The following is a 7,500-nucleotide window of genomic DNA, read 5'->3' on the forward strand; positions in this document are numbered from 1 at the left end:
CGAGAAGTCTCGTTTTGACGTGTGTTCCGCCGATAACGACGATCCTCCGAAACGGGGATACAGAAACGTTACACCTCACAACACGATCTCCGTCTCTTCTCTATAGCAGAAACCGATAAAAATACACCTCCCGAAAGAGAGTATATGGTGATTCTTTTTATATATATATATTTCGAAATTCAACTGAACGTGGCGGAAGCGCACGGTGGTGGTCCAGCGAGGACACGCGACGACGGGGAATAAGAACTATTCGACCCGTTACGAATACGCATGCTCGTCCCGCACGATTTTAACACACACCGTGTTTTTCTCCAGTCGTCAAAGCGTTCGTGCGTCGAATTCGAAAAATAAAAAAAAGAAATACACCTTTTCTCTCTCTCTCGGGGTAAAAAGAGTCGATGTGTATTGTGTATAAAGGTTCTGCTGCGAGAAGTCTCGTTTTGCCGTGTGTTTCGGTAACGACGATCCTCCGAAACGTACATCTCATTCGTAAGAGAGGAAGAAAACAATCTCCCTGGGGCCAGTCGGTAATATACCGACATACGACGTGTCGTGCACATCCGTCTCACGCACGGTATACAAAATATGAATAAAACGTGTGTAGTCTCTCTCTCTCTCGACTTCTTAATATTTTCTTTCACCTCTGACGCATCATTTCAGGTGACGTCGGGAGCGCGGGAAAAAAAATTTTTCTAAACACACGAAACCGTTCATCTCACGAACAGCCGAAAAAGTTGTCGCTCAGATCCATATCGCAGTGGAGCGGTATCCGCGGGCGGTCGTAATTGAACGACGCACGACGCCGCGAACACTCACGCGAGTCCATACAAACGATTCCGATCGTTTTGCAACAACTAGAACGTACACTGTCCGTGAAATTCACAGAATTTTCGCGTGTCCGCGACAAACGCCGACGAGACACCCATCGTTCGCTCGTACGTAGCATCCTTCTCTTAACCCGACTCAGAAACGTTCTTTGCGCCCTTCGGTAAAAAAACGTTCGATCCGAAGAGGTGAACGACGGCGGGGATTTGACAGAGCTACGCAAGCAGTGTATGGTACGTAAACGACCCTCAGCCAGGCGTGGTCCAGGAATTGTATCCGTGGACCGCAATGTGCGTTCGAAATGTCGATGTTCATGTGTCCTGCAGTTCACACGTTGACGCGCAATTAGCTGCGTTCTTCATCGACCCACGAGCCAAGTGATCCACCGTTCAGGGTAATCGTATAAATTTTATATTTCACATATATAATTTTATTCTCATTTGTTCGACCTAATATCTCTCTTCTTTCAAAGAGAAGATAAAAGTTGATACCTGAATCTCCGACCAGCGCGCGAAGGAGATTCAGGCGTCGCCTTGGAGACGACACCGAAGCCTTTCGAGACGAAAAACGTTCAAGTAATATGTATATATTTCTCGACGTTCCGGGCGTATAGTGCATTCAAAAACCCGCGAAAGACGCAGAAGACTCGCACGCGTGGAAACGACGGGGATATATTTTGTATCCTACCCGATACTGAATCCATCGCGTGCAGTCGACCCTCGCGTTCTTCCGATCAGACGCATCTATTGTTGCGCGCATGTTTTCGCGTCGCATCGCGCGAAACGTTGCACGAATCGTACCGATCGATCGATTGAAAGCAAATAATGAAAAAAGACTTCACAGCTGGCTCTTTGCCGGTCATTCGTCCCATGTTATCTCTTGCCGCGAAATTGGCGCGCAAGAGTTGGGTGTCAGACGCGCGGCTTTAAAACGAGCTTCACGGCCGGTCCCTTCGTTACCGCTTTCGTTCTTTCTCTCGGAACGACCATGAACGAACACGACGAGCGACGCTACGGCATACACACGTCCACGGATTCGATTAAAAAAACAGACTTCACAGCTGGCTCTTTGCCGGTCATTCGTCCCATATTATCTCTTGCCGCGAAATTGGCGCGCAAGAGTTGGGTGTCAGACGCACGGCTTTAAAACGAGCTTCACGGCCGGTCCTCTCAATTCCGTGTACGGTACACGCAAGATGCGGGTTCCACTTCCAGACTACCCGGTCCCTTCTCTCTACGAGAATCGATAGTAGAAGAACGGCTCGAAAACGCGTCTCAGAGACTAGGGGAAAAGAAGCGGTATGCGAGCGAAACGAAAACGCATTATGGAAACGTCGCGAAACAATGTTCGACGGTTGCTCGGTTCCAATCGTGCGGCCGTTTCAATTTCTCGTGCGCTTCACCGTCCCTCCGTAACTCTGGCCGATCGCGTATACCGAAGAGCCGACACGCGCAAAAACCACAGGCATTGTATACTGTATATATATATGTTACAGTCACAGCCTTCGCGCGTTTTACTCTCCGACGCGGGGTTTCCACGACGAAAGAGAGACAGTTTCGTGGCGGGTGACTCGGCCGAATCGCTACGACGGGTATTTCTATTATAGAACGAATCATCGCCACCCTTTACCAGTGCCCGACGAAGGAATCACAAGGTCATCTGGAGTTTACAATGCCAGCGACGGTAATTCCAACGAAGACCCGATAAGTCAACTCATCGTTCTATTTCTCCCCGTACAGAAAAGCGAATCGACGCTAACGCACCTCGCGCAAGCACGAACGTTCTCTTCGCGTGGATCATCCCATCGTCGAAAGATGTAAAGACGCATTGGAGATCGTGGTCTCTGGCGGGCTCATTGCACGCCCCACTGCATATCTTTCCTCGAATCGAGAATGATTCGTCCACTAAGGCTGCGAAACTACGCGTCGAGGAAACTAGGGGAAAGAAGCGGGATGCGAGCGAAACGACAATACATTATGGAAACGTCGCGAAACAATGTTCGGCGGTTGCTCGTTTCCTCCTGCGGACGTTTCATTGCTCGGGCGCTTCACGTCCCTCCGTAACCTTCGCGCGATCGCGTGCCCCGGAGAGCCGGCAACCGGTGAACCACAGGCGTATAAACTATAGTCTTCTATAGCAAGCCTTCGGCGGTTACTCTCCGACGCGGGGATTCCACGACGAGAGAGAATTTCGTGGCGGGTGACATCGGTCGAAACGCTACGACGGGTATTTCTATTATAGAACGAATCATCGCCACCCTTTACCAGTGCCCGACGAAGGAATCACAAGGTCATCTGGAGTTTACAATGCCAGCGACGGTAATTCCAACGAAGACCCGATAAGTCAACTCATCGTTCTATTTCTCCCCGTACAGACAAGCGAATCAACGCTATCGCACCTCACGCATGCACGAACGTTCTCTTCGCGTGAATCGTCCCATCGTCGAAAGATATAGCCGCTTGGAGATCGTGGCCCATCAAGTTCTTCCGTAACTCCTGCGCGATCGCGTACCCCGGAGAGCAGGCAACCGGTGAACCACAGGCGTATAAACTATAGTCTTCTATAGCAAGCCTTCGCGTTTACTCTACGACGCGGGGATTCCACGACGAGAGAGATTTTCGTGGCGGGTGACACGGCCGAATCGCTACGACGGGTATTTCTATTATAGAACGAATCATCGCCACCCTTTACCAGTGCCCGACGAAGGAATCACAAGGTCATCTGGAGTTTACAATGCCAGCGACGGTAATTCCAACGAAGACCCGATAAGTCAACTCATCGTTCTATTTCTCCCCGTACAGAAAAGCGAATCGGCGCTATCGCACCTCACGCAAGCAGGAATGATCTCTTCGCGTGGATCGTCCCATCGTCGAAAGATGTAAGACGTACAGAAATCGTGGTCCATCACGATTATTCGTAACTCTCCGAGTCGCGTATCTGAGAGTAGGGCAAACGGAGAACCACAGGCATAAATAATACTATATATTTCTTATATATAGTTAGCCTTCGCGTTTTACTCTCCGACATGGGGATTCCACGACGAGAGAGAGTTTCGTGGCGGGTGACTCGGCCGAATCGCTACGACGGGTATTTCTATTATAGAACGAATCATCGCCACCCTTTACCAGTGCCCGACGAAGGAATCACAAGGTCATCTGGAGTTCACAATGCCAGCGACGGTAATTCCAACGAAGACCCGATAAGTCAACTCATCGTTCTATTCTCTCCCCGTACAGAAAAGCGAATCGACGCTATCGCACCTCGCGCGAGCACGTAACTACTCTTCGCGTGGATCGTCCCATCGTCGAAAGATGTAAGACGCACGGAAATCGTGGCCCATCAACGTTTTTTTGTAACTCTGCCGATCGCGTATCACAGAGCCGAGACGCACATACCACAGGCGTATAATACCGTTTTCTTTCGTATGGTAAGCCTTCGCGTTTACTCTTCGGCGCGGGGTTTCCACGTCGAGAGAGACTTTCGTGGCGGGTGACATCGGTCGAAACGCTACGACGGGTATTACTATTATAGAACGAATCATCGCCACCCTTTACCAGTGCCCGACGAAGGAATCACAAGGTCATCTGGAGTTTACAATGCCAGCGACGGTAATTCCAACGAAGACCCGATAAGTCAACTCAACGTTCTATTTCTCCCCGTACAGAAAAGCGAATCGACGCTGTTGCACCTCACGCAAGCACGAACGTTCTCTTCGCGTGGATCGTCCCATCGTCGAAAGATGTAAGACGCACGGAAATCGTGGCACATCACGTGTTTTCGGAACTCTGTCGACCGCGTATCTCAGAGACGACGCGCGCGAACCACTGGCATATACTATTATATATCGCGTTTTACCCTCCGACGCGGGGATTCCACGACGAGAGAGAGTTTCGTGAGCGGGTTGACTCGGAAGAAACGCTACGACGGGTATTTCTATTATAGAACGCATCATCGCCACCCTTTACCAGTGCCCGACGAAGGAATCACAAGGTCATCTGGAGTTTACAATGCCAGCGACGGTAATTCCAACGAAGACCCGATAAGTCAACTCAACGTTCTATTGCTCCCCGTACAGAAAAGCGAATCGACGCAATCGCACCATACGCGTGCACGTAACAACTCTTCGCGTGGATCGTCCCATCGTCGAGAGACGTAAGTTTCCATACTATGAATTCGCGTTTTACTCTCCGACGCGGGGATTCCACGACGAGAGAGAGTTTCGTGAGCGGGTTGACTCGGAAGAAACGCTACGACGGGTATTTCTATTATAGAACGCATCATCGCCACCCTTTACCAGTGCCCGACGAAGGAATCACAAGGTCATCTGGAGTTTACAATGCCAGCGACGGTAATTCCAACGAAGACCCGATAAGTCAACTCAACGTTCTATTGCTCCCCGTACAGAAAAGCGAATCGACGCAATCGCACCATACGCGTGCACGTAACAACTCTTCGCGTGGATCGTCCCATCGTCGAGAGACGTAAGTTTCCATACTATGAATTCGCGTTTTACTCTCCGACGCGGGGATTCCACGACGAGAGAGAGTTTCGTGAGCGGGTTGACTCGGAAGAAACGCTACGACGGGTATTTCTATTATAGAACGCATCATCGCCACCCTTTACCAGTGCCCGACGAAGGAATCACAAGGTCATCTGGAGTTTACAATGCCAGCGACGGTAATTCCAACGAAGACCCGATAAGTCAACTCAACGTTCTATTACTCCCCGTACAGAAAAGCGAATCGACGCAATCGCACCATACGCGTGCACGTAACAACTCTTCGCGTGGATCGTCCCATCGTCGAGAGACGTAAGTTTCATAGTAAGCCTTCGGCGTTTTACTCTCCGACGCGGGGATTCCACGACGAGAGAGAGAGTTTCGTGAGCGGGTTGACTCGGAAGAAACGCTACGACGGGTATTTCTATTATAGAACGCATCATCGCCACCCTTTACCAGTGCCCGACGAAGGAATCACAAGGTCATCTGGAGTTTACAATGCCAGCGACGGTAATTCCAACGAAGACCCGATAAGTCAACTCAACGTTCTATTTCTCCCCGTACAGAAAAGCGAATCGACGCAATCGCACCATACGCGTGCACGTAAACAACTCTTCGCGTGGATCGTCCCATCGTCGAGAGACGTAAGTTTTCATAGTATTAATTCGCGTTTTACTCTCCGACGCGGGGATTCCACGACGAGAGAGAGTTTCGTGAGCGGGTTGACTCGGAAGAAACGCTACGACGGGTATTTCTATTATAGAACGCATCATCGCCACCCTTTACCAGTGCCCGACGAAGGAATCACAAGGTCATCTGGAGTTTACAATGCCAGCGACGGTAATTCCAACGAAGACCCGATAAGTCAACTCAACGTTCTATTTCTCCCCGTACAGAAAAGCGAATCGACGCAATCGCACCATACGCGTGCCCGTAAACAACTCTTCGCGTGGATCGTCCCATCGTCGAGAGACGTAAGTTTTCATAGTATGAATTCGCGTTTTACTCTCCGACGCGGGGATTCCACGACGAGAGAGAGTTTCGTGAGCGGGTTGACTCGGAAGAAACGCTACGACGGGTATTTCTATTATAGAACGCATCATCGCCACCCTTTACCAGTGCCCGACGAAGGAATCACAAGGTCATCTGGAGTTTACAATGCCAGCGACGGTAATTCCAACGAAGACCCGATAAGTCAACTCAACGTTCTATTACTCCCCGTACAGAAAAGCGAATCGACGCAATCGCACCATACGCGTGCACGTAACAACTCTTCGCGTGGATCGTCCCATCGTCGAGAGACGTAAGTTTCCATACTATGAATTCGCGTTTTACTCTCCGACGCGGGGATTCCACGACGAGAGAGTGTTTCGTGAGCGGGTTGACTCGGAAGAAACGCTACGACGGGTATTTCTATTATAGAACGCATCATCGCCACCCTTTACCAGTGCCCGACGAAGGAATCACAAGGTCATCTGGAGTTTACAATGCCAGCGACGGTAATTCCAACGAAGACCCGATAAGTCAACTCAACGTTCTATTGCTCCCCGTACAGAAAAGCGAATCGACGCAATCGCACCATACGCGTGCACGTAACAACTCTTCGCGTGGATCGTCCCATCGTCGAGAGACGTAAGTTTCATAAGTAAGCCTTCGGCGTTTTACTCTCCGACGCGGGGATTCCACGACGAGAGAGTGTTTCGTGGCGGGTGACTAGGCCGAAACGCTACGACGGGTATTTCTATTATAGAACGAATCATCGCCACCCTTTACCAGTGCCCGACGAAGGAATCACAAGGTCATCTGGAGTTTACAATGCCAGCGACGGTAATTCCAACGAAGACCCGATAAGTCAGCTCATCGTTCTATTTCTCCCCGTACAGAAAAGCGAATCGACGCTATCGCACCTCGCGCGAGCACGTAACAACTCTTCGCGTGGATCGTCCCATCGTCGAGAGACGTAAGACGCACGGAAATCGTGGTTCATCGCGTCTTTTCCTACTCTCTTGAATCGCAATTTCGTATAGAGCCTACACACGCGAACCACCGGCATATACTATTTCTTCTCTCATAGTAAGCCTTCGCGCGTTTTACTCTCCGACGCGGGGATTCCACGACGAGAGAGTGTTTCGTGGCGGGTGTCTCGGCCGAATCGCTACGACGGGTATTTCTATTAT

The 7,500-nt window shown here is 50.3% G+C and overlaps 1 non-coding gene across 1 annotated transcript; it reads right to left on the bottom strand.

The window, feature by feature from the left end:
• Positions 1-1,067: 1,067 nt before the first annotated feature.
• On the bottom strand, positions 1,068-1,222 carry LOC143175757 (5.8S ribosomal RNA). Its single transcript, XR_013000438.1, has one exon. It is a non-coding gene; the product is annotated as a 5.8S ribosomal RNA (ribosomal RNA).
• Between the last annotated feature and the right edge of the window lie 6,278 nt (positions 1,223-7,500).

Source organism: Nomia melanderi, unplaced genomic scaffold (genome assembly GCF_051020985.1).
Source record: "Nomia melanderi isolate GNS246 unplaced genomic scaffold, iyNomMela1 scaffold0184, whole genome shotgun sequence".
In the NCBI taxonomy this organism is placed as follows: Eukaryota; Metazoa; Arthropoda; class Insecta; order Hymenoptera; family Halictidae; genus Nomia; species Nomia melanderi.